The 27,046-nt window shown below is 40.6% G+C and overlaps 1 protein-coding gene across 2 annotated transcripts in view; it reads left to right on the top strand.

Annotated features, from left to right (window-relative positions):
• LOC124796368 (nitric oxide synthase-interacting protein homolog) overlaps nucleotides 1–27,046 on the top strand; it is a 69,242-nt gene that overhangs the window by 502 nt on the left and 41,694 nt on the right. Inside the window, exon 2 of one of the 2 annotated variants that reach the window (XM_047260530.1) lies at nucleotides 11,709–11,828. The exons of the other annotated variant lie outside the window; for it this stretch is intronic. The gene's annotated coding sequence lies outside the window, so the exon portion shown is untranslated. The remainder of the gene's footprint in view (nucleotides 1–11,708; nucleotides 11,829–27,046) is intronic. 2 annotated transcript variants of the gene reach the window in all.

Below are 27,046 nucleotides of genomic sequence, written 5' to 3'. Positions count from 1 at the left end.
TTCGAGTCTTGAAATTAAGCGCCCTGATCTTGTTTGTTTGGATGAGTTAATGGTAGATTTGTTAATTTATGCTTGAGAATCATTCCTATATTTGTAACACAGTTATAATATCACAGTAGAATGACATGATCCGTTTTCTTGTTCCTCCTATTCAGTTCTACGTGACTTGAAGCTACTGTGCCAGTCTCACAAGTTGCCTCTAAATGCTTCTATCTTGTGCTACTTCTTCCTGATTATTTACTCCCAGTATGATGCATAGGGTTTTAATTTCATTTATCCATGAACTCCTGGGTCTCCACATTGGTCTATTACCAAATCTCTTCTGGGTCATTCCATGCCAAGTGGTCTAAACCTTCCCACCATCATGTCTCCAATTTTCTTCAAATTTTATCTGTAGCACTAGTCAAGTGCTAAATTAAGTTTCTCAAGATTTCAAGCCTCTAGCTGCAATACTTGCTGATCTACACCCCCTTGTCTGAAGGGTAGTAAGTTCGCATGCGCGCGACATCAGACAAAATGCCATTTTTGGGGTCTCATAAAATTGAAACCAATTCATAAGAATGGTTAGTAAGATGAGACCCTGTACAGTTTTTTGTGCTGATTCAAACGAAATTAATTATAAGATTACTGATGCAAAATCCGGTCAAACAAGTCGACTCAAAGTGTACCCCTAATTCTGTCGTGACTTAATGCGACAAATTTTGACCAATATTCAGACTGCAATAATTTCCTTGCAGATAAAGATATGGACTTGAACTTTTTACCAAGTCTTATCTTTGTGCTGGACATAATACAGCTGGATTTCCAACTACCCAGGCTTTATAGTCGCCTTGCAAAATCTCTTCAAATTTGGCAGTGTCAGCGCAAATGGCTTTATTTACCAAAGTTCAAAGCCCATTACTACAAAATAGTCAGCCTGGATTTAATTGTGAATAGTATCATCTGAAAGAGAAACTCTTGCTCTACAAGATGGATATATTTTTCTTTTGCAACGCTTCCATTAAGTGCTTATTTACTCAGGTCAAAGTATCTTATATTTTGTGTGCGCAGTGCCCTGCGTTGGTCCATGATGGCTGAGCCATTACTGGTTATCACAATAAAACCAGCATCCCCATCGCCATAGGGGCCACGCCCGATAGCCATGCAGTAACAGCCACGGGTGGGTATCTTTACTGCAGGTTCCCAAGCCTGATTACAGGGTGTCTTTACCACAGGATCCCAAGCCTGATTGTGGGTTTCTTTATGCAGGTTCCCAAGCCTGTCTTCCTCAGTTACTTCATCATTCTGGAAGCATCGTTGATTTGCAAGAGAATGCTTTCAGGAAAACTGTATTGCCGACCAGATGATGTCACTGATGGAGCTGGAATAACACCAATGATAAGTTGTTCTGGAATCCAGCAAGTATCACGTCTTAAGGGCCAATAAAATGAACTTGCAGGACCATGAGGATGCATAAAGCTTATGAAAGCATCTTTCTGTTCGACTGAGATTTCAACGATGTTTCCAATCCACCATTTCTTTTCATAAATGCAAGCAACATACTGCCCAGGCTGAAGATCCATGACTTGAACTACTACTTCAGCAGCACTAATTTTGGCCAAAAAAGATGTCGCATCATTAGAAACTCTACTGACCTTAATTGTCGTCATATCAATGGGCAAAAAATGGTGGTTTTCTCTTGTGCCAGCTAGAGTGTGCCCTTGCAGGAATCTTTCTTCTTGAGAAGCTTTTTCTTCTTCAACTTCCTCTTTGCTGATGAAAAAGAATTTGATTCCATTGATATTATCATTGCAGAAGTTGAAAAGATCTTTGGGTGTTAGAATCTGGTTTTCATATGGACGTTGCAAACTTGCTCTTGCTGCCAACCGTTTTGTTGTGCCTCCAATGCCATCACAAGGCGACTTTCCATGGCTTGTTCCAAAGAAATTCCATTCTGCTGTTATTTCAAAATCTTCTTTGTGATAGCATAAGTTGAGAAAATTCTTGAAATTCTTATATTGTGCAGCTGAACCATCACTGAAGTAGTGGATGTGGCTTATTTTGGAAAATTGCATCTTCAGGTAATTGATTACTTTTCCAATGTAAACATGGACAGTAATCGTATCGTGTCGAAGGCAGTCACTAATAACACAAAGATTCACACATTGCACCTCTTCGTTTTCACAGTAGTAGACTACAAATGGATGAACTGTTGCTTGACTGTTTTCCCAGTGAAAGCCTTGCACTGCATCTTGAACAATAAATGAATAGTTTTCAGCAAAATCCATTAGTATTATGAATTCGCCTTCTTTCAAATCAGTTTTGAGAGCTTTCAGGTGCTGGCTTTGATGCTTGGCAATGTAGAGATGACAAGACAGGTTCCAAATTTTTGCTGCAATATCTTCAACATACTCTTCTGTTGAAAGCTGCTTTGTTTCTAAAGTATCCCTGTCGGTATGAATCCATTGTTTGTACTCAATCAGTTCTTCAGGGTCATTATCTTCAAAATATGTTGCAATAACTGCTTCTACACCTTCTGGACCAGGGCAGTTTTCACAACGATGAAGCATACAATCCTTGTTTTCCAAGCTGCAAACAGCTTTGCTAAGAATTTCCTTGTAGTCTTCATTGATTGATGCACCAGTGAGCATAAGCTTGACATTTTGGTGTATTGTACAGACACAAACTGAGTGCATTCCAGCAGAGCCAACTGTAACACACCATTTTGGTCTAAGCTCGCAAAACTTTGAGAAGCCAATTTCTGGTCCATTTTGCTTCTGATAAGACACGTACATTTCCTTCAAATTGCAAAGCAACAACCGCTTTTGCTTGTACACCTTTGTTCCTGAAATTCTCACAGGCACACAGTCTTTCTTCCCTGGACAAAGTCTGCTGAATTCGTCATCTTGAAAAAAGTCATGTACTTTCTGGACAACTTCATCTGAAAGCTTCCTTCCTTGCCGATTTGCTGGAAAAGCTAGAACACCTTGCTCATTCTTCAGTTTTCTCGCTTGCTTTACCATTCTTTCTGATACATTAAATGCTGTTGTCGTATCTTTAATTGTCCAGCTTCTTGGAACCAAGGTCAATATTTGAACTTTTGTCCTACGATTTGACACTTTACATTTTTCTTTCAACTCTTCTATAAGATTATCAAGATCTGCACAATTATTGCATGGGCGACTTTTACTTGAACTTGGCTGTTCATCGTAATTGATTCCTACAGCAGCAGCAATTTGATTCCCAATTAAACTTTGTGCATCCAAGATCTTTCTTTTTGCATAGCTTTGCTTATCTCGTTTACTTAGTTGTCTTCTTTTCAATGGTGAAGCACCAATAAATGATAAACTTTTGTTGATGGCTGGTTCAGTTTCATCCGTTGTGAAATCTTGTTCAGATTGGGTTGATAGTGATGATGAATCTTCTAGCTTTTGGTTCAGTGCCGACATGCAGCGAGGGCAAAGCTTCTGACCAGGTTTTATATCAATCACTTCTTTTTTCTTTAACAGGCAAAGTTTGGCAGCTGTTTCATTATCAAGCAGTCTAAGTCCAGCTTTTACATTGTGATTCCTCTTCTTGAATGGATTGCAACATTTCTTTTGCATCGCTTGATATTCATGTAGGAAGAGGGCTTCATGGTGGAAGCAAATGATGGAATTTTCGTCAAGTTTGGCTTCTGAACGCGAAACAAGCAATTTCTGGTCACATTCTGTGAAATCACTAAACGCTTTGAATCCAGTCTTCTTAGCATAGAAGATAACATGGCACTTTGATGCAGCAGCATCTTTTCCAATTGAACAGGGGGCCAACGATTCTTCTTCTTCATTAACTTCTGACATCTCTCACTGGCCAATCACTGAATAAAACACGAATGAAATATCCAATTATATCAGTAATTCTAAGCGACTATTAAGATTCAAATTCCTAGAAATGAAGAAAAATTAGTGCATCGCGCATACAAAATATAACAACTTTGATGTGAGTTAATGAGTACTTAATGGTCGCGTTGCAAAAAAAACAAATGTCAGTCTTGTAGAGCAAGAGTTTCTCTTTTAGGTGATACTATTCACAAGCAGATTCAGGCCAACTATTTTTTAGTAATTGGCTTGAAACTTTGGTAAATTTTACCGTTTGTGCTGACACTGCCTAATTTGAAGAGATACTGCAGGGCGACCATATGGCCTGGATCATTGCAAATCCGGCTGCATTATGTCTAGCACAAGCATGAAGCTTGGCCAAAAGTTCAAGTCCATATCTTCAACTGCAAGGAAATCATTGCAGTCTTAATATTGGTCAAAATTTGTTGCGTTGTGTCACGACAAATTTTGAAGTATACTTTGAGTCGAGTTATTTGATCTGGGTTTGCATGAGTAATGTTATACATAATTTCGTTGGAATCAGCAAAAAAAACTGTACAGGGTCGCATCTTACTAACCATTCTTATGAATTAGTTTCGATTTTATTAGACTCCAAATATGACATTTTTTTTATGTTGCATGCACACGGACTAAGTACACTTCAGACAAGGGGGTCTAGATCAGCAGCTATTGCAGCTAGAGGCCTGAAATCTTGGGAAACTTACTTCAACACTTGACTAAAGCTACAGTTAAAATTTGACGAAAATTGGAGACCATGATGGTGGGAACTTTTTTCAGTTTTAGACCACTTGGTGTGGAATGACCCTTCTTCATGAATATTCTTGAAAGCACTAGATCCTCTTTCATATAAAGACGGCCTCACCACTAAATTCTTCTGGAATGTATTGTGCTCATTACTGTTGCTTTTCATGATAACATATGGGTTTCGGTGTTGTGTCTGCTCTTCCATCTTTGCAATTCAGTTAAACTCCATGTTTCTGCTTCATAGGTTAGGATTTGTTAAACAGCATCTTTTTAGTGCCAGTAATATAAACTGTAGAAATGTCTACTAGCATCTTGCAGTCTCATTTTCACTTCTGTTTGTTCCTCTATCAATGCACCTAGAAATTTGAACTGTTAAATGTGGTTGAATTTAACTACTGTGTATTTTGTTTTTGATTGTTTACTCTTAGGGTTTTGGATGCTTCTTGTATGAGCTCCACAAATAACTGTGTAGTATTTTTTTCTCTTTTTCTAGTGAGCATTATTTCATATGCATAAGCTAAAACCTTAAATTTTTTTCGTTGTTGGAGTCCACTAGGTACTAGCTTGAGTTTCATCACAACTCTCTCCCCCAAGGCACAGTAAAGTGAAGAGAAATAGACCATCTACTTGTCTTACTCCAGTTTTATTTTTAAAATGGCCATATTTTATTCCATTTACCAAAAGACTACTTTTGTTGTCATCCATGCAAATTTTACAAAGATTTGTAAGTTGACTTGAAATCACAAGTGTGCTAGGACTTGGTATTGCCTGTGAAAGGAGTTATTGGCAGTAGACAAATAATGTATTTTTTAGATTGAAATTTTCACTCTGCAGCAGTGTGTGTGCTGATATGAAACTTCCTAGCAGATTAAAACTGTGTGCTGGACTGAGACTTGAACGAGAAACTTGCCTTTCACAGGCAAGTGCTCTACTAGGTGATCTACCCAAGCAGGATACGCGTGACGAGGTACTGGTGAAAGTGAGACTGCGAGGACAGGTCGTGAGTCGTGCTTGGGTGGCCTGCTGGTAGAGCAATTGCGTGTGAAAGGCAAAGGTCCCAAGTTCAAGTGTAGGTCCGGCACAATTTTAATCTGCCAGGAAGTTTCATCATATTTTGTGTTTACATTTCTACGCTTTATTATGTATTATTCTGATTATAAATATATTGCCATTAGTTGCTCTATTTCTGTGAAATCCATTTTGATAATTCGTGTCTACTTTTTGATGTATTGTGACTATTAATAGTTCTTTCCATTCTGTTTGTATGTCTTAGTTTATGATTGCAGTACTTTTCCTGCACATTTGAGTATCTGTCAGATGGAATTCCATCCCTCTCAGTTGTCTTGCCATATTTGAGGTGGTTTATACTTCCCAGTACCTCTTCACATGTTGGTTCTGGAATTTGGTCATTGTTACCCTGGCGCTGCTGGAATTTATAATTTGTGCTTCTGGATCAGAACAGCCCAGCATATTGTCACAATATTCGTAGCTTCTTAATAAAATTTTGAGTGGTTCAATAATCTTACTGTCACTCTTATCCCTCAAGGCTCTAGACTTGTAACAAAAACCTCTTTTGGATTGTTGACTGTGGCACACATTTACCTGATGTGATTATTTTGATGATATTTGTGAGTAGATTCAGTTTGACATTTTAAGTATTGTTTCTGTTTTGTACAGTTTATTTTTTTAACCTGTTTTTGTGCCTACCAGTAGATAAGTTTTATTTTAAGATTCTTATTTGCTTGTATCCATTTCCTTCATAATTTCACAATGTTACCTTCAGTTTCCTCATATTCTTAATCACACCAGCTCTTCTTGCCTTTCTTTACTCTCTACAGATTATTCCTTGCAGCTGTGAGGATGACTGCTTTTATTCTGTTCATGCACTCGTTGCTGATCATTTCATGTTTTCAACCCTGCTACTTAAAACAACAAATCGGTTTGAAACTTCAACTTTGTATTTGGTCACATTTCTGCTCCTTGGAAGGATCATATGACACTAATTGCTTTTCTGTGTCTGTTGTCTGTGAGTAAGTTAGAAAATGGCCTCTTTTCCAACTTTTCCTTTAGAATCTCCTATCATCTTTGTTATTAATTGGTGCAGGACAGTTTATTAGTGTGTTGCTTCAAAGGGTATTATTGTGAATAGAAAATCATTTTAGGTGCAGAAGACTGCTCCAAACACTACCCCAGGGGGTGCTTAGGGGAATGCCCATCCATCAGAGATGAAGGGTACCAAGGAGGTAGAATACTCAGGGTGGATCAAAACCAGCACCGCTGACTTACAGGGGGTAGAGGAATTTACAAAGGCTGAGAGATGAAGACCATACAGAAAAAGACCCAGTCCTCCAGGTTGGGGGTTGTATTTAGCACTAGTAACCTGTCTATGTAAAAGTTCCTAGATTAAAAATATCTCACATATGTGTTATTTTAGACATGGGTCCCAAAATATGATGAGCTTTAGCTGGAAAACAGATACGAGATTGAGAACAAGAAATGTATTCTTTGGAAGATTTAGACATTATGGAAAAGAAAATTAATTTTGGACAAATCATTGGAAAGACTGTGTGGGAAGCTAGGCATTGATCTGTAGCTTTCAGTGCAGTATTGAGCTTTCCCTGCAATATTTATTTCAATTAGCTACACATGTAAAGTTCTTAAAAACACATGTAATGCACAATATGCCAATTAATTTTGATATGAGATTTCAGTTTCTGTGTTACTAATAAAGCATTGATTATGTCAATGAATACTGTAGCATTTAATAACTCATTATTGTCACCACATACTTTGTTAATCATGTAATTCTATCTGAACTTCTCACATTGAAGCTCAAGTTGCTAGTGTAGTACAAGTTCATCTGGCTTTGTCTAACAACTGAAACTGTCTTGCAAGTTGCAAATAAATGTTCACAACTGATAACATGGATTTTGGTAACAGTGCTAGATGTGACACATGTAAAAGTTGTTACTGGTCTGGCCTAAGGAAATGTGTTAGAAACATGTCCATCATTTATATTAATAGCCTTAAAGGTTTTGCAGATGATGCAGTCATACACATTATTGAAGAACTGTCAGAAAAAATCTGCTCATATATCTGCTCGTGATCAGATTTTGAAGTGGTGCAAAGATGGGCAACCAAGTTTAAATGTTCAAAAATGCAAAATTTTGCACTTCAAAAAATGCACAACCTGGAAATTATGATTATTAATTGTATGGCAATTCCACATCACTTTAGAAATACAAGTGAAATGTGTACATAATTTCCAAATCTGCTGACATATTATGTATGTAATTTATTACACCTACTATAGGTTCCATGAAGACTGTTTGGCTTTCAGGATATGAATTTTGAGGGCACTCCTCAGTAATGTGTGTGTTAATCTGTCGTCGAGAGCCACAGGTGCACTCTGCGGTGGTAGTCTTTCCCATATGTGCAGTAAGATCACCAAGTCTCCCATGATTGATACGGATTCTGCTGAGTGTACTCCATGTCCTCTGGAAGAGGTCAGGTACCCGTGATTGGTTGTTGGCTTGGAGTAAGCTATGCTGGAGTGTTCTCCCAGGGGGCTAACCATTCTTTTGTGGGTTTGTGCATGGTGCACATGGGGCCCTAGTTATTGCAGCCCATTCCTCCTTCCCGGGCTACATTTCCTTCACCATGTCCTCCCTCCCCAACGTGGTACCTTCCCCACTGCCAACCCCCCCCCCCCCCCTCCCTTCTCTCTTATCAGTGTTTTTATTTATATCAACCTGGCAATCCAACTGGTTCCTGGTATTACTTGAGATTTTGTTCCTCTTGCCTGTTCTCTGTCATCATTTTTGGGGCTTTTGGTGCCTCCCCATTTCTTGAGGTTTGACCTCCACTTCTAAATTTTCTGTCTTTTGTGTGAGCCATTTGGGGTGGAACTCCCTCCTTAGTATATATGGCATGGATTCCTCTCCTTACTTCCCTGCCATAGCACCAATGCACCTCGCTAGGTCACCAGCACATGTAGCCAGGCCGCATGGTGGGGCTGTTTTGTCCCATCTGAATGAGCCCCCTGATAACACAGGGATCGCACTAGTGATACCTGAGCTGTTACCTCCCCATGTATGCCAAGGAGTGGTTGCTTGTCTTCCTGGAGCATCAGAACTCCTGGAAACAGCCACTGTGCCAGACAGTCCTTGCTGTGGCTGGGTGGTACCCGTGGGGAGAGCCCCTGATCAGAGTGGGTGGTATCAGGGCGGATCTTTGGCATGTGAAGCATATCAAGCTGCAAAAATCTGGCTGTTCTCAAATGGCCATCTCGTTGAGAGGTAGTGGATGATTGAATGCTGCTTCGTATGACCCTGCAGCCTTCCCTTCCCTGGCCAGACTCACTCTGTTGGGATGAAACATTATCCCCATTACCTGATCAGTACTAGAGTGGAGAGCAGCTATGAAGGCGGGTCAGGGTCAGATGCGCAGAAGCATGCGAAATTGTACCACGTGACTCACAGCCAATCATGCGCCAGTGACATTCTTGTCGCCATTCTGTGCAGGTCGTGCTGTGTTATTTAAGTCGTAGTGTTCCGTGCTGAGTGCTGACTGCCTTCATAATGTTCATTATGAGTGATGATAAGCAATTTCGCCAAGTGCTACACCAACAGGCAAGAGGAATAGTGTTCTGTGTGGACCAATACTTTAAGAGACAATCTGTCGCTGAATCGACGCCGGCACAAGGCGCATGTCATGCCATTGCCAAGTGCTAGGAACAGACAGCTGAAGCCTGTGGTTTCGGTTTCAGGACTGTTTAGAGAATATCCAGCGAAGCTAAGATGTCAATGCGAGCCTGCGGCTCAGCTGTTTTCAAATCGCCAGGGAGACAACACAACTGCAAAAAGGAAGTGGGTGAGCTAGATGATTTTGCGAAAAACATTTTGCAGCACATAGTGTTCAGCATGTATGCTGAAGGCGAGTATTCAACAGCAGAGAAACTAGTTTTGCGTATGAAAGAAGCTGAAAATTTTAATGGAAGCAAATGGACTATGTTGAGGATACTGAAAGACATGCGGTTCAAGTATTAGAAAATGAACAATGGTAGGAAATTATTAATGGAATGAAGTGATATTGTAGCTGCAAGGACTGTGTTTTTGAGGATAATGCAGATCAGAGAAGCTGGCACATCTCGAATTTATTACTTAGATGAAACTTTCGATAATCAGAACCACACAAGGGCTATGTGCTGGAAAATGTGTGATGGATATGGTGGATTAAAAGTTCCTGTTGGTAAGGGTAACAGAATTACAGTGCTTCATATCGGATCAGCAGATATTGGCTGTATTCCCCAGGGTAAGCTGATTTTTAAGGCATCAGTGGCTAAGAATTCTGAAGATTACCACTCTGAAATGATGTACGGTGTCTTCTAAAGGTGGTTTACTCAACAATTATTGCCACATATTCCTGCATTTTCAGTTATAGTCATGGACAGTGCGAGCATCCACTCAGTGCAAGTGAACAAAGCTCCAAAAAATGAACTCCAAAAAGACAGACATTATTGCATGGCTGTCATCTAATGGTATACCTCATAACTCATCACATACCAGAGCAGAATTGCTGGTTCTTGTCAATCAGCACAAGCCTGTATACAAAGTTTATGAGATAGATGAAATTGCAAAGCATTGTGGACACCATATCGTTAGATTACCCCCATACCATTGCCATTACAACCCAGTCTAGCGGGTATGGGCTCAGGTGAAAGCATATAGTGTGGGGAAAGAACAACACATTCAAAATTGCAGATGTTGAGAGACTTACACATGAGGCAATAGACAGCATCTCAACATCTGCATGGACAGCTTGCGTAAGACACACGGAAAAACTGCAAGATGAAGGTTACAACAGGAAAATTGGCAAGGATAATTAGAAGAGCAGAGAATGTGTTGTAAGGATAACTCCCATTTGCATATTTCAGAAAAGCTGGTGGTGGAGGGGAGGATCTAGATGGCTCCAGTAGTGGAAGCAGCCATTGAAATTAAGTGTGTTATGTTCAGCTGCATGGTGTGCCACAGGGTGGTCTGTTTTGCTCTTGGCTACAGTTTGGCAGTAGCCGTTTGTCTTGGACAGCTGGTTGGTAGTCATACCATTATAAAAAGCTGTGCAATGTTTGCAGCAGACTTGCTTTCACAGGTGGCTCGGACCATGATGGGGTTGGGTAAACCTGTCCCCAAGCCCTCCACCCAACAGTTTCCACTCACTCTGTCCTGTCATCTCCTCCTCATTCTCACCTCCCACCCTGATTTGCAGCCCTCGACCAATGCATCCGCTCATCTTTGCCCACTCCTCTCCGTTTTTTCTCCTTTTTTTTCCCCTCGCCTTCCTGGCCCACAACCTCCTGATGCTGAGCCTGATGGCAGTCTAGTCCCTGCACACTCCACCAGACAGCGTTCTTCTCTCTCCCCACCTGTACACTACTATCCCTTCCCCTTCCCTGTCGTCTCCAAACTGCTGCTTGCATCCTACCTGGTAGTTGCGTTCTGGCCCAGGATGCTGCAGTTGCCAGTTGTGTGTGTGTGTGTGTGTGTGTGTGTGTGTGTGTGTGAGAGAGAGAGAGAGAGAGAGAGAGAGAGAGAGGAGTGCTTCCTTGTTTGTATGAATGATGTTTCTGCCTCTTTTACTGATGAAGACTGTGGCTGAAAATTTTTATCAAGTGTCTTTTAATTGTGCCTGTTTGCAACTTGACATGTTTGCTGCAGTAAGAAGCAGACTGTCTTTTCCACATTGTTGATATTCCTACCTGGAGTTTCCATTGTTCAACTTCTTATGGACTTTTATTTGTGTCTTCTCAGTGATAGTTCTCCTACCCACTTCAATGCCGCTCATAGCACTATTTTTGCTATTGATCACACAATCCCCTCCCTTGCTCTTGTGGCTTCCCTACATTGGTCACCCAATGATGATCTCAGTGACCACTTTCTGGTGGTTCTATCGTTCCCCTGCTATTGCCAGGCAGACATGCCCCCATATAGGGCATTCTGCAAAGCCAGTTGGCATTTATACCTCTCTCAGATTGCATTGATGTGGTCATGAAAGACGTCTCTGCCACTATTCTTCAAGCTGCTGACACTGCTATCTCCCTATCCACAGGTCCCCCTCGTTGTCAGACGGTACCATGGTGGATCAAGGAAGTAGCAGTCGCTATGCAGGACTGCCGACCGACACTGCAACAATTTAAACAGCATCCTTCACAGACCAACCTTAATGTTTGTAAGTGTCTCCATGCTAAGTCTCTCTACCTTATTAAGCAGAGTAAAAAAGGAATGCTATGTTTCCTCCCTGGGAATATATGCCTCTTCATCACAGGTTTGGTCCAAGCTGGGCCTCCAGCGACAACTGTCCGGGGTCTTATCCTACAGGGTGCTCTGTGTAGGCTCTTGCAGAACACCTCACGACACACTTTGCGACAGCATCAGCATCATCTTCCTATCCTGCTACCTTTCTCTGACAGCAACGCCAACTTGAAGAAACCCTCCAGTGTTTCAGCACCCACCAAACTGAGTGGGGATTCTTGAAGACTCGTACCTCATAACATGACATGGCCCCAGGTCCGAATTCCATCCACAACCAGATGATCCAGTGCTTGGATGTTACCCAGTGGCAACATCTACTCAGGGTTTCAACAGCATAGTTATCCCTGTCCTTAATCCCGGGAAGAACCCAACATCTCTCGACAGCTACTGCTCATTTAACCTGACCGATGTACTTTGTAAACTGCTCGAGAGAACAGTTAGCTTCTGATTATTTTGAATACTGGAATCTCAGAGCCTTTTGTCCCTGTATCAATGTGGCTTCTGGGAAGGACAGTCTACAACTGTCTATTTACTCACCTTGGAAACAGCAATCCGATGGCTTTTACCAACTGCCAACACCGTGTTGCGGTCTTCTTTGACCAACAGAAAGCATACCAAGCGGCTTGGTGCCATCACATTTTATCCAGGTATGAGTTTGCGCTTCAATCAGCACCACCTCCCCCCGTCCCTCTCCCGGATCCAGGAGAACAGTATCCCGCAGGGTTCTGTGTTAAGTGTCACACTCTTCCTCATTGCCATCAATGGGCTTGTCAGTTCTGACATGGGCATGTATGACCCTAGTTGTTTTTGTGCCTTAAAACAAAACAAAACAAAACAAAACAAAACAATCATTGGGCCTGTAACCTCTGTTGGGCCTCTGGTTACCCCAGCATTGTATGTCAATGATTTTCGTTACTGGTGAAGCTCCCACTCAGCATCTGCTGGGCACCATCCGACAGGCCTCTGCATGGCCTCTCTCCCATGACTTGCAATTTTCTCCCTCCAAAACGCAGGTTATTCATTTTTGCCGTTGATCTGAATCCAGAACTTTATGCAGGAAACCAGCACCCAAATGTTGTAGCACAGTCCCATTTCTTAGGCCCTAGTTTTGATAAAAAAAACTGACATGGTTGCCCCATACTTGCCACCTGAAGATTTCCTGCATGTAGAAGCTTAAGACTCTCTGCCTTCTGCCCCACACATCTTGTGGTGTAGACCGTGCTACTCTTCTCCATCTTTACAGTGTTATGGTTTGTCCAGACTAGATTATGGTTGTCAGGTTTATGGCTCAGCAGCTCCTCCCATTCTCAAACTACTTAACCCTGTTCATCATCATGGGCTGTGTCTGGCTACCGGTGTCTTTCGCACTAATCCTGTCCATATTCTCCTTGCAGTAGCGAGGAATCGCCATCTACAAACACGATGGATCCAACTCCCCGTTTCTGATGCAATCACCATTCGGCGATTCCCTGACCTTCCCATGTACCCCATCCTTTTTGCAAACAAGGGATGTCTCCCTCCCGATGCCTGCCCTCAGGTGGGATTGCATGTTGGAACAAGTCTCACTTCCCCCTGTTGGGATCTCCATCTCCACTCGTGGGGAAGTCCCCGTGTATTTCATCCTGCACCCCCCTTTGAATGGTGCTTCGACCACGGATTAGGACCAACCTATTCCAGGGTCCAGGAATCTGTGATATTCTGGTGTCTTGTATGTACCACTCTTGAAGAGTTCCAGGGTGCTACCATCTTCTACACTGATGGTTCTAAAACTAAAGATAAGGCAGGATATGCTTTTACGTCTCCTACTGGCATGCAACAACATTTACTACTGGGATCATGTAGTATGTTCACAGCAGAGTGGCTAGCCATTAATAGCGCCCTCCATTTTGTCGCTCAGGCTTGCCTTCACAGTGTTTTAATAAGTAGTGATTCAATGAGCAGCTTTCAGGCTATAGACCGATGTTACTCTCATCACCCTTTGGTCTCTGTTATCCATGACCTTCTCTCTGCCCTTGGCTATGCCACCTGCTCTGTTGTCTTCCTTTGGGTCCCAAGTTATGTGGGCATCACAGGGAATGAACTGGCTGACTGTTTGGCTAAAGAGGCAGATACTTAACCTCATTCCCTTTCATTATCCAGGTGCAGATATGGGGATACACATCAAATTTCTATTTACTCAAAAGTGGAATGACATCTGGTGTGCTAATGCTCTCCACTCAGTCTAGGGCATTGCTGAAGTTTGGCACTCTTCCTTTCGCTCCTCTCAGAAGCAGTCCATTGTCCTATGCTGTTAAGGCATCTGTCGTACTATACTTGCCCATTGTTTTCTCTTGTGTAACAAGCCATTCCACGATGTGGCTGTGGAGCCAGACTGACGGTATCCCATATATTGGTGGAACACCACCATCTTTTGCTCCTTCGTACTAAATATAGCCTTCCAGATTCCTTGTCTTTAATATTAGTGGATGATTCACGGATGGTTGAACTGGTCCTCAGTTCCCTACGTGAAAGTGGTTTTTATTTTCAGTTCTAAGATTTTGCTTTACTCCTGGAGCAGGGGCAGGGTGGTTGTGGTTGGGGCCTCTCTTCGTGTTTTCTAGGTCTAGGACCTAGAACAATTCCTCCAAGCAAGGATACTCTTTTTATCTTGGTTTTTCCAGTTTCTAGATTTGGCCAACCCATTTATGCCTTTTACTGTGTGTGTTTTTAACTTCCTCACTTTATAATTTGACCCCATAACAATTTGCTTTGTTTGATTTGGTTTGTATCTACCTGTTTACTATGGTTGCTGTTTATCCAGACAGGACGGCAATATTCAACCACTGAATAGACAAAGCCAAGGGCAGATGATCATAAGTTTGAAGCTGCAGAACCCTGTGTAGTGCCACATAATTTTTGAAGAATGTTATTTCTTGACTCCAGTTTAGCTGCAGTCTTTGTTAGATGCTGTTTAAATGACAGTGTTCTGTCAAGTATAATGTGGAGGTACTGTGAAAATTTGTTACAGCCTGGGCAAATACCCTCAAAAATTATGTCCAGTTATCTGTTGGCTAGGATATTACCCAGATGAAAGCAAGTGGGGTCATTTTAATTAGGGTTCAGATGAAGGCCCCATTTACAAAAGTATATCTCAGTTTGTTTGTGCTATGTTGCTATCACCCAGCCATAAGCATAACCAAATCCCCTGAACTAAGTGGCTGGCATGTGTGGAATGTACAAGTTAGATAGTAGCTGAGCTAGAACTGAGGCTTGAAGTGTTCCATTGTTGAGGGTTTTCTGGTCACTGAAGTGGTGTGTTAGTCAACATATTGTTAAGAAGTCGTGCTATTCTTCTACATCTACATCTACATTTATACTCCGCAAGCCACCCAACGGTGTGTGGCGGAGGGCACTTTACGTGCCACTGTCATTACCTCCCTTTCGTGTTCCAGTCGCGTATGGTTCGCGGGAAGAACGACTGTCTGAAAGCCTCCGTGCGCGCTCTAATCTCTCTAATTTTACATTCGTGATCTCCTCGGGAGGTATAAGTAGGGGGAAGCAATATATTCGATACCTCATCCAGAAACGCATCCTCTCGAAACCTGGCGAGCAAGCTACACCGCGATGCAGAGCGCCTCTCTTGCAGAGTCTGCCACTTGAGTTTATTAAACATCTCCGTAACACTTATCACGGTTACCAAATAACCCTGTGACGAAACGCGCCGCTCTTCTTTGGATCTTCTCTATCTCCTCCGTCAGACCGATCTGGTACGGATCCCACACTGATGAGCAATACTCAAGTATAGGTCGAATGAGTGTTTTGTAAGCCACCTCCTTTGTTGATGGACTACATTTTCTAAGGACTCTCCCAATGAATCTCAACCTGGTACCCGCCTTACCAACAATTAATTTTATATGATCATTCCACTTCAAATCGTTCCGCACGCATACTCCCAGATATTTTACAGAAGTAACTGCTACCAGTGTTTGTTCCGCTATCATATAATCATACAATAAAGGATCCTTCTTTCTATGTATTCGCAATACATTACATTTGTCTATGTTAAGGGTCAGTTGCCACTCCCTGCACCAAGTGCCTATCCGCTGCAGATCTTCCTGCATTTTGCTACAATTTTCTAATGCTGCAACTTCTCTGTATACTACAGCATCATCCACGAAAAGCCGCATGGAACTACCGACACTATCTACTAGGTCATTTATATGTATTGTGAAAAGCAATGGTCCCATAACACTCCCCTGTGGCACGCCAGAGGTTACTTTAACGTTTGTAGACGTCTCTCCATTGATAACAACATGCTGTGTTCTATTTGCTAAAAACTCTTCAATCCAGCCACACAGCTGGTCTGATATTCCGTAGGCTCTTACTTTGTTTATCAGGCAACAGTGCGGAACTGTATCGAACGCCTTCCGGAAGTCAAGAAAAATAGCATCTACCTGGGAGCCTGTATCTAATATTTTCTGGGTCTCATGAACAAATAAAGCGAGTTGGGTCTCACACGATCGCTGTTTCCGGAATCCATGTTGATTCCTACATAGTAGATTCTGGGTTTCCAAAAACTACATGATACTCGAGCAAAAAAAATGTTCTAAAATTCTACAACAGATCGATGTCAGAGATACAGGTCTATAGTTTTGCGCATCTGCTCGACGACCCTTCTTGAAGACTGGGACTACCTGTGCTCTTTTCCAATCATTTGGAACCCTCCGTTCCTCTAGAGACTTGCGGTACACGGCTGTTAGAAGGGGGGCAAGTTCTTTCGCGTACTCAGTGTAGAATCGAATTGGTATCCCGTCAGGTCCAGTGGACTTTCCTCTGTTGAGTGATTCCAGTTGCTTTTCTATTCCTTGGACACTTATTTCGATGTCAGCCATTTTTTCGTTTGTGCGAGGATTTAGAGAAGGAACTGCAGTGCGGTCTTCCTCTGTGAAACAGCTTTGGAAAAAGGTGTTTAGTATTTCAGCTTTACGCGTGTCATCCTCTGTTTCAATGCCATCATCATCCCGTAGTGTCTGGATATGCTGTTTCGAGCCACTTACTGATTTAACGTAAGACCAGAACTTCCTAGGATTTTCTGTCAAGTCGGTACATAGAATTTTACTTTCGAATTCACTGAACGCTTCACGCATAGCCCTCCTTACGCTAACTTTGACATCGTTTAGCTTCTGTTTGTCTGAGAGGTTTTGGCTGCGTTTAAACTTGGAGTGGAGCTCTCTTTGCTTTCGCAGTAGTTTCCTAACTTTGTTGTTGTACCACGGTGGGTTTTTCCCGTCCCTCACAGTTTTACTCGGCACGTACCTGTCTAAAACATATTTTAAGATTGCCTTGAACTTTTTCCATAAACACTCAACATTGTCAGTGTCGGAACAGAAATTTTCGTTTTGATCTGTTAGGTAGTCTGAAATCTGCCTTCTATTACTCTTGCTAAACAGATAAACCTTCCTCCCTTTTTTTATATTCCTATTAACTTCCATATTCAGGGATGCTGCAACGGCCTTATGATCACTGATTCCCTGTTCTGTACATACAGAGTCGAAAAGTTCGGGTCTGTTTGTTATCAGTAGGTCCAAGATGTTATCTCCACGAGTCGGTTCTCTGTTTAATTGCTCGAGGTAATTTTCGGATAGTGCACCCAGTATAATGTCACTCGATGCTCTGTCCCTACCACCCGTCCTAAACATCTGAGTGTCCCAGTCTATATCTGGTAAATTGAAATCTCCACCTAAGACTATAACATGCTGAGAAAATTTATGTGAAATGTATTCCAAATTTTCTCTCAGTTGTTCTGCCACTAATGCTGCTGAGTCAGGAGGTCGGTAAAAGGAGCCAATTATTAACCTAGTTCGGTTGTTGAGTGTAACCTCCACCCATAATAATTCACAGGAACTATCCACTTCTACTTCACTACAGGATAAACTACTACTAACAGCGACGAACACTCCACCACCGGTTGCATGCAATCTATCCTTTCTAAACACCGTCTGTACCTTTGTAAAAATTTCGGCAGAATTTATCTCTGGCTTCAACCAGCTTTCTGTACCTATAATGATTTCAGCTTCGGTGCTTTCTATCAGCGCTTGAAGTTCTGGTACTTTACCAACGCAGCTTCGACAGTTGACAATTACAATACCGATTGCTGCTTGGTCCCCGCATGTCCTGACTTTGCCCCGCACCCGTTGAGGCTGTTGCCCTTTCTGTACTTGCCCAAGGCCATCTAACCTAAAAAACCGCCCAGCCCACGCCACACAACCCCTGCCACCCGTGTAGCCGCTTGTTGCGTGTAGTGGACTCCTGACCTATCCAGCGGAACCCGAAACCCCACCACCCTATGGCGCAAGTCGAGGAATGTGCAGGTTATTACATGGAGCAGCTGATAGATAACTCTGTGCTTGCACACAGTATCATAAGTTGCAAACTGATCAATAAATAAAGCAGAGGTCTTCAGTTGTTTGTGGAAGTCAGCTTGTATGTTTGACAGGAATCTTTCAAAGTATTTCAATATGTATATTCTGTTGTAATTAGTACATCATAATCAGAAGGGGAATGTGATGAGGTTTACCTAGTTTTAAGGTACCAATGATCTTTGTCTGCTTCATAAGCTGTAGAATGGATCCTTTTTGCAGAATGTTGGAGAAAAGTTGAGATAGCCATGTTTTCACGTATTTTCCACAGTGCAGAAGGAATTCTGGATGTACACCTTCAAAACCAGGCACTTTACCTGATGTAATGTATTGTAAAGCCATTGAAATGAGTTCAGAAGTGATTGAGAGAGAATTTGTGCCATGTTGTGAAATTGCTGCTGTCGTGGTTCCCCGTTCTCACGTCACTTGTATGATATGATGTCAAGGAAATAGATGGTTTAAATGTTGAGATGATGTGTGCAGCATCTGTATTTAGCTTTATGAAGTTCTTGCATGTTATTCGATTTGCACCCCCCCTCCCCTCCCCCTCCCCCAAAATAGTTACGTAACAGAGACCATCTTTTTCTGCTTGAATATTTGGAGTCAACTTTTTCAGCAGTGTCCAGCCATTTCTGGTGTCACATGGCACCAGTACTATACAGCAGTTTGTGTGCTGTTTCTTATTCTCCAGTTGGGGAGAAAGTCCTCATAGAGTTTCTCATTAACCTCAGACTGTCCAAAAGTGTGCTCCTTCTAGCATTCTCTGGAAATAAATTTTCTTTCTGTGCTTGATATTGCGCCCACAAATTTTCCATAGCTATTGCTCAAGGGAGGAATCAGTCTCAAAATCTTAGTTGGGTTTTTAGAGATGTGGAACCAGTTTGCTTTCTGAAAATTCCATTGTGGGTGGGGAATGAAATTTACAAGTGGGATCTGCAAGTCTGTTATCAATATTACTGGATGGTGCTAACTGTGTGTAAAGTCAGACAGAACTCTTTGTGTGATTGATAATGGCTGGAGATAATTGTTTGACAGTACAAAATGTAGAATAAGGTTGTACTCTTGCCTACATCCAGCTGATCTAAATATGGATAAGTGCTGGGCATAAAAAGTTAGGTGTTGTTCTGCCCATGAAATTAAAGCTTCTCCATTGGAATTATGCCTCCACTACTCTTGGTGGCTGTAAACGACCCATGTAAGTAGATGTATGGAGGAGCATGTGAAGGACTTAAGATGGTTGTTGAACTGCTCTATATTTATAAATGTTTACAGTATATAGGCCCTAACTCTTCAATTTTTCTAACAACTTCTTGGATATTGGTAGAGGTCCCTGTGGAGATTAAGGAGGCAATCTTTATCCTATTGTACACACATGTGGTGATCCCATAGGCTGGATGGTAAGTTGCGCTGAGGAAATAGTTTCCTGGTATTTTACACCTTATCTTGAGTTGGTCTTCATCACCTGTGTTTTTTGGATAGTGATCACATCAGTATTATTTTCTGTACTTTATCTACGAATACTCTTTATGTTAACCTGTAACATTCTAGGACTGGGTACAAAATATGTAGATCTTTGGACCTTAAGAGAACTGTTGTTATTTTTAGAAGCCATAGTGATGGGTTTTGCTAGACGATCATGAGGCTTATCTAGCAGCCAGTGTTGCTGCTTCCTTAATGCCACCCAGTAGTCACGAGTAGGGTATTTTAATATGATATGAAGCACCAGCTTGTACAAATACCTGGGTATAGGAATTTGAAATGGAATGATCACGTAGCCCTGGCTGTAGGTCAACCAAGTGGCAGACTTTGCCTCATTGGTGGAATACTAGGGAAATACACACAGTCTGCATGGGAGACTGCTTATAAAACATTTACACTACACATTTTAGAATAGTGCTTGTATATGTGGGACCTATACCATGACTGAAAAGTGATACTGAACATATACAGAAAAGGGCAGCACCACTGTTCACAGGTTTGTTTGACCCATGGGAGAGTGTCATAGAGGTGCTGAAAAAACTGAACTGGCAGACACTTAAAGATGCAAACTATCGTGTGAAAGCCTGCTTACAAAGTTTCAAGAACAAGGGTGTAGTAATATAGTACAATCCCATACATACTGTTTCCATAGGGATAGTGAAGACAAGATTAAGACTAGTTGCAGCTCACACAGAGGTGTTTGGGAAAACATTCTTCCCACACACTATACTTGAATTGAATGAAAATAAACCCTAATAAATGGTTCATTTGGATGTACACTCTGCCATGCATGTCATAGTGGCATGCAGAGTACAGAGGTAGGTCATACTATGTGGTTACTATCATACTTTTTTCCTTGTGTGAGATTTCTAGGGCATTGCCTCTGCTTTCAGTATAACCCTGTGTCATTTCTTCCAAATTAATTTGTGGACATACAAGTGTTTTAGGGCAGCTCTGTCTTATAGGAGGAAATCTCTTCCAATGTAGAATCTTATTATCTCAAATTGTGGGAAACATATACATAACTGCCAACCTCCAGTTAATCTCTTATCTTATTTTGCATCTACTGTCATTCCTTCAAATCATCTGCAGTTATTCTTGTCAAACATTCAACATATGCCATTACTTGATATTTTCCATATGAACAAAACTGTTACATACTTGACTGTCTGCAAGGAATTTTGGAATCCAGTAAGCCTAATTACTCTGTGGGCTGGATAATTCAACATAGCAGTTCCTACCTCTTCAGTCCCTTATTAGTACACACTAATCAAAGTTAGTCTGGCTGGTTGCTGTTTCTTTTTGTTCCAACCATGTGGCTTTTGATGACCTATAGGTGTGTTCTGGGTTACACATTCTTGGTGTTGTGCTGTCAGTACTGTGTTTGACAGATCAGTAGCCATCCCTTTCCACAGGTTCCCTCGTCCACTGGGAGGTTATGTTGTTTATATAGTATTTCTGTCATGACATTAATTTCCCTGCAATTCCCATGGAATGGTTGTGAATATGTTTTTTCTTGATTGCCTGCTGTCCTCTTGAGTTCACTCATCCCTGTTTGCTGCATTGGCTGTATATGATACCATAGGTGACATACTTGGTTAGCATAATTTCTTCACCCTCTGTGCTTAACTGTGAATGGATGCAGTATTAGTGTACTAGGCTTTCTGACAGATACACAGATCCTCTTCACATCTTGTTGTGGGTAGTAGAAACACACAGAAGATTCTAGAAGGGATACTACTTTCTACCAATAATATTACACATTCACTTTCTTCCTCAGGAATGAATTACGCCAAAAATTAATGCCATATGGTATTAGTAAATAAAATAGTTAATGTAAGTCATCATTTTGAATTTTCATCTCCAAAGTCTGATACCCCAAGTGGCAGAGCGAAGGCACTTAAGATGATCTGTAATGTCTGATTTCCAGTTCAAGTTCTTATCAGTATAAGCACCTATGAATTTAGAATATTCCTTTTCATTTATTTCCTTTATTTCTGATGGTGTGCTCAGGCCTTGTGCAGTCTAAATCCAGTTACAAATTTTCAGGAAAATATTATTTCCATTTCGATCTGTTGAAGTTGCTCCATTAGGCTTGATTAGGCTATAATATTTGCATCATCAGCAGTTAGAAACATTTTTGCTTGTTGGATATATGCTGCAAGATTTATATATAGCAAGAACAAGAGTGGGTCCCCTGTCGGTCTCGGTGGTAATTCTGTAGTGATTATTCCCCATTGTCAAGGTTCATTGTGTACACATCTTGTTGTGCTTCCTTTTAGTTAGCTACAATGAAAATCCGTTGCTGGCAAGATCTCAGGAACAATAATATTTGAGCTTCTCTTGAATAATACTGTGAACTACACAATCAAATGCTTTTGCTAAGTCACAGAAAATACCAGTTGGCAATATTTTGTCATTTAAATTTTATTTGGTCTGATTTGTAGATTAAAAAATGACACGTTCTGTGGAGAGATCATTTTGAATTACAAATTGAGACTAAGTTTACTATTTTTATAGAAGTATGTTACCATTCTTGTATACATGTTTTTTTTTTTTTTTTCTATTAGCTACAAGAAGGAGAGAACTAGTCAGACTATAGCCCGATTAAAATTACTTTGTGTTTGACATATAACAGTCGCGGGGAAGGAGGAGGGGGGGTGGCTGGATGCAGTGTTGGTAGCATGCAGCCAGCGACACTTTGTAAGGTGGCCCACGTCCCTACAAAACAGTGACCACATGGCACTCGAGAAAGAAGTACGACTGGTGAGAGGCTGGTCCCTACCACTCTATTCACTGAAACGTCAATACCAAAGTAAATTTAGTCAATAATTATTAATATCTGTCCAGCTACATCTGTGAATGGAGATATCCTCAGTGATGATGATGTGTTGCTTGTGTGACTAAGACATTGCCTATATATGTCACACAGGATTTTAGCATTATGTTCGAGATATTGTCAAGCCCATGAGAGTTTTTGGTTTTGAGGTAGTTCAGCAAAAAAGGAAAATGTTATCAAGGGCAGTGGGGACACTGAGCATTGAGCTTGGGAATCCTTGACAAAAAGAAAGTTCATTGTGTGTGGTGTGTGTGTATGTGGGGGGGGGGGAGACTGTTGATAAAATATAAAAAATTGTCAGTATATATTTGTGATTTTTTTTTTTTTTTTTTTACGGATATATCAATATTGCCATGGCAATATTGAATGCCGATATTTTTATTTTATTTTTTTGTAGTTTCTGGTAAATATTTGAAATTGTAGGGGGGGGGAGGGGGAGTTGACAGTGAGAATGGAATAACAAGATTTCTGATGTAAAGAAATAGCATACCAGTTGCATTAAAATTTTTTTGTAATTGCTGAAAATGAGGAACAAAAATCTAAGTGACAAGATTGGTCTTTGGAGTGAGCGGTGATGTTGAGGGAAACGGGGCCAACAAGATGGGCCTTGGAGGGGAAATGCTGACGTAATCGATATTCGGCACTATGAACAGAAACTGCAATGTTTAAATTCACCACGCAATTTTGACACTACAATGCTAGGTTGCCGAAGTTTGCATAAATGAAAGAGAGGGAAGTCAACTTGAAATGTTCCAGACAAATCCAATATGTAACAAAACCGAGCGACAGACCCATCGGACACCTTTTATTGTGCCACTTACATGCAGTTACCATTGTTAGCAAAGTGGTTATTGCCAAGAATGAATGTGCATCGGCTGCCAGCTTTTTGATGTTCAAAGTATTTAATAATAAATCAGTACTTAAATATACAGCTCTAAACTGGCAGTATATGTATAATGTACAGCTAATATTTTTATAAGCTGGTAAGTAGATATTTTTTCTGTTGAAATATCGATACTTTCAATATATCGAGGGCTGATAATGATGTTTTTTTTTAAATATCGAGTTTTGGATTTCTTGTATTTTTAAACACATCAACAGTCCAAATGTGTTGTGGAATTGTTCATATGTGTTTGCATCTAGTTCCTCTCTGGAACATTTACATATTTGTTACTATGAGGAGGATGAGAATTAATGTCGTGTAGTTTTTTACCACTTGATATGAGTGAGTCCTCTGTTATTGGTTTCACCTACTAAAGACACATGAAATAACCTATCTGGTTTTTTTTCTCCTTTCTTTCCAGTAGCTTTTCATTTTTCCCCATATGTTTTTCTCTTCTTTCTTATGTTTTTTTCCCCTTTGTTTTCTCCTTGAAACCCTTTGAACTCTTTACTTTTAACTTTTTCCTATTTCTTCCTCCATTACTTCAATTTCTCTCAAGCCTGATGTAATTTCTTTGGTCATCATCATTGATGGTTTTGGGTTTGTGTCAAAAAATTTAATTCTTTTTGTTATCTTTTTAGACTAGTTTTATGTTAGTTGAAAAGCCACCACCATTTTCTTTGTACTTGGTTAATTATCTTCTTTGTCACCTAGGATATTTGAATTTGGTTCCTCCATAATCAGTTTCAGTGTGTTTTGCTGTCTCCTTCGCATCTGTCATATACTCTGTTTTTTCAAAAGATGTACATAGTCCTGGTTTTGAAGATGTCTTTTGTAGGAGATTTATCTACATTATTGCGTCTTCTATACATTCAGCTAAGATGACAAGAATATGTACAAAAGTTAGTGTAACTCAGGTTATCCCCTTTTCTCTCAACTGTGTGTGTGTGTGTGTGTGTGTGTGTGTGTGTGTGTGTGTGTGTGTGTGTGTGTGTGTTTTTAATTTCTCCTTCTTTTATTCTTTTTCTCCATTCCCTGACTACTTTTCTAGTACACATTTGAACAGCAGAGGGGACAATCCATCTCCTTGTCTTACACAGTTTTGATCTCAAAAAGACTTGTAAGTTTCATCTAAATATTTAATTTTGTATCTGTTAGTGTGTCTTTAATGATTGCCACTGATTTGTTGTCAACTCTGAAGGTCTCGTTGCCCTGTCAATCAAATCCTGTGCTTTTTTTGAAGTCAGCAAATGTTGTAGGAATGCATTTGGAGCTCATTCTTTTATAACTTTCAGATTTAAAATTTATTCCACATAGGATCATCCTTTTCTAAACTGTCCCTGGTACTCTCTTGAGTCTGATCCAGTTAGCTTTCCAACCTGTTTTGTGATGATTTTGAAAGAATTTGTAAGTCCCTGGAAGGATATAAATTCCTCTATACATGTAGGGGTCAGTTTTTATCTACTTTTTCGTGGATTTGGTGAACTATTGCTGTTTTCCAGTCTTTTGGTATAGCTTATGTTTCCCAGATTTTTTGAAGGAGTCCATCTGCTTCAAACTAACATGTGCCATTTTCCACATTTCAGCATTAAGGTACTGAATTTTTTGTGGGGGCTTATCGTTCTTTAATCGTACTTCTGGATTTCATCCATGCTAGTGGGTTCTGAGTTTGTGTTAGTGCACCCTGAATTTTGTTATAGAAATGTTGCTCTCGGTTCCTCGTAGTTTAATAACAACTTGAAAAGCTTGCTAGTATTTCACGGTTTCTTTCATTATTTAGAAATAATTTCCCCTCTTCATTTTTGAAGCACTGAGATGTTTGGTAAGTTTGGAGGCTTTGTTTAAAAGTTTTACAGAAGCCCCCGCCCCCCCCACCCCCCCCCCCCACCCAGACCCCCCCCCCCTCCCCCCCCCCCGCCCCTTCTTCTGAGTCTATGTTTAGCCGTTCTTGAAATTCTTGTTTCATTTTCAAAGCTTCAGTATCAATTTTATGAGTTCTGTGCACTTGTCTTGGAATCCTTGTTTGTGGAATACGTTTCATTTGTATTGTGGTTAGTCATTTGCTGTTATATTTGCACACTTTCTAGCTTATATTTTCATGATTTCTTTTTATTAAAAGACATATTGTGTGTTCCAACTTGGCTTTTTTTGAGCTGAGATGGAATACTTCTATACGTCTTTTAACAAACATATGGCTGTGGTACCCCACAAGAAGAAAATGTTCATTTTGATTGTTAAAAGATATAGTTACGTAATCAAGCTTAGTGAGTCAAAGTGGGTCCTTTATTGTTTCTATTCTTTTTCTGTATGCTACTGCATTTAGCCTCAAATTTCCATAGGTGGATTGAGTGCAAGTTTCTGGAAGTTAAGAATTCTTTTTCTGCACTGTTACATGTCTTGATGCTTTAAAGAATTCTTCCAATTGTAGCATGGTGCATAAGTTTTCATATATGGCTCGTGATTTGTAGTATTCAGAAACACAGTAAGCATTGTCTATTTACAGTGAAGTTGTTGAAAATGACATTGTTTAATAAGGACATAACATTATGACATGTTTCGTTGTTATTAATTTATATAGCCCTTTTAGATAGCTTACTTGTGGCTGAGTGTCGTAGACAATAGTTTTGAATTTTTTTAGGCAATATAAACCTTTTTGTAGTGAATTGTTGGCACCAAATTTTTTTCCTTAAATGGGGGTTTAGCTGAGTTATTCTAAAGGAGTGGCCCAGAATCAGATTTGGAACAAGTTTAGGTCTTGTAAGTTCTGTTCAATCACAAACCTATCATGTGTCGACAGTTAAAATATTTGCTATTGTAAAGGTTTGTTTACACCTGTGCAGCTTTTCGTAAGCACTAGGTGCATGTGGCCACTGCTCAAAGAGGCAACTATGCACGTACAATGGTGCAAATTCAAGCATGCTTCCAATTTGTGCACCCTGTCTACTGCCCTCAGACACAGGAGTCTCCCCTGAATATGTTCACAGACTGAAATAAACAGTTTGTGTTAATGGGAGAAAATGAAATAACACTTGAATTTTGTAGGTAATTGAAATAGCTACTTCCACTATTGCACTCGAGAGCTACATGTTTGCTTTTCAAAGCCACACCATACAGTTTGAGAAATTTCACTTCACTTTAACATTCTGCACTTCATCCAACCACTTTTCTATAGAGTTTGGAAGCTGAAAATAAATAAACACTTCATAAAATAAGACATACTGTTCCCCGCCCCCCTCGGCTACCCACCCACACACATACACAATTCTGAAATAACCACATATTTACATATCGTTGCCCTACCGGCTGTAAACGTTAAACATCAACTAAGTAGTTCATTTTCCAGAGAAAGAAATAATAAGTGATCATCAACTTAACTTACCTTTGTATAGCTTTCCAGGGATTTCTCCAGAGCCTAGTAAACTTCGAAATTATGTTAGATATTTATGCTGTAAATATCAAACTCTGCTAATTGTCCTCCGGTAACTATAAACTGATGTGTTAGAGCTAATCTTGAAGTCTCTGGTGTAACATCTCTG

The sequence above is a fragment of the Schistocerca piceifrons genome, chromosome 4, assembly GCF_021461385.2.
Source record: "Schistocerca piceifrons isolate TAMUIC-IGC-003096 chromosome 4, iqSchPice1.1, whole genome shotgun sequence".
NCBI lineage: Eukaryota > Metazoa > Arthropoda > Insecta > Orthoptera > Acrididae > Schistocerca > Schistocerca piceifrons.
Note: the sequence above shows the minus strand (reverse complement) of the source record. Positions and strands in the feature narration are given on the sequence as shown.